The sequence below is a fragment of the Myotis davidii genome, unplaced genomic scaffold, assembly GCF_000327345.1.
Source record: "Myotis davidii unplaced genomic scaffold, ASM32734v1 scaffold620, whole genome shotgun sequence".
NCBI lineage: Eukaryota > Metazoa > Chordata > Mammalia > Chiroptera > Vespertilionidae > Myotis > Myotis davidii.
This window is the reverse complement of record NW_006292090.1, coordinates 171,690-172,040: the sequence shown is the minus strand read 5'-3', so window position 1 is coordinate 172,040 and position 351 is coordinate 171,690. Positions and strand designations below refer to the sequence as shown.

The 351-nt window shown below is 64.1% G+C and overlaps 1 protein-coding gene across 1 annotated transcript in view; it reads left to right on the top strand.

The window, feature by feature from the left end:
- The window catches only part of LOC102755749 (voltage-dependent calcium channel gamma-7 subunit), a 21,615-nt gene that overhangs the window by 381 nt on the left and 20,883 nt on the right, over window positions 1–351 (top strand). The gene's annotated exons all lie outside the window — the stretch shown is intronic.

Sequence of the window (351 nt, the reverse complement as noted above, 5' to 3'; positions counted from 1 at the left end):
GATATTGGGCACCCACGTCCGGACACGTGGTTGGATTATGGTTGGAAATCTTATCCTGGAGTTGGAGGTGGGGGGTCTGGTGTGTGTGTGGGGGTTCTCTGATCAGGATCCAGAGCCAGGCTCAGGAAGGCCAGGCTTAGGAGTGAAGGTCAACATTGGGTGTCACGGGTGCAAACCCAGGGAGGACACAGAGGTCCAATGGGAGAGGGCTGGGGTTTGGTTGTGTCTGGCTGAGTCCGCCCTCCGTCCGGGGTGGCGGCCTGGGGGTGAGGAGTCTCGTGGGTCCCGCCGCCAGACCGTCTCCAGGACAGCTTCCCTCCCCCAGGCCCCGCAGGGCGCCCCCCGCCGCTG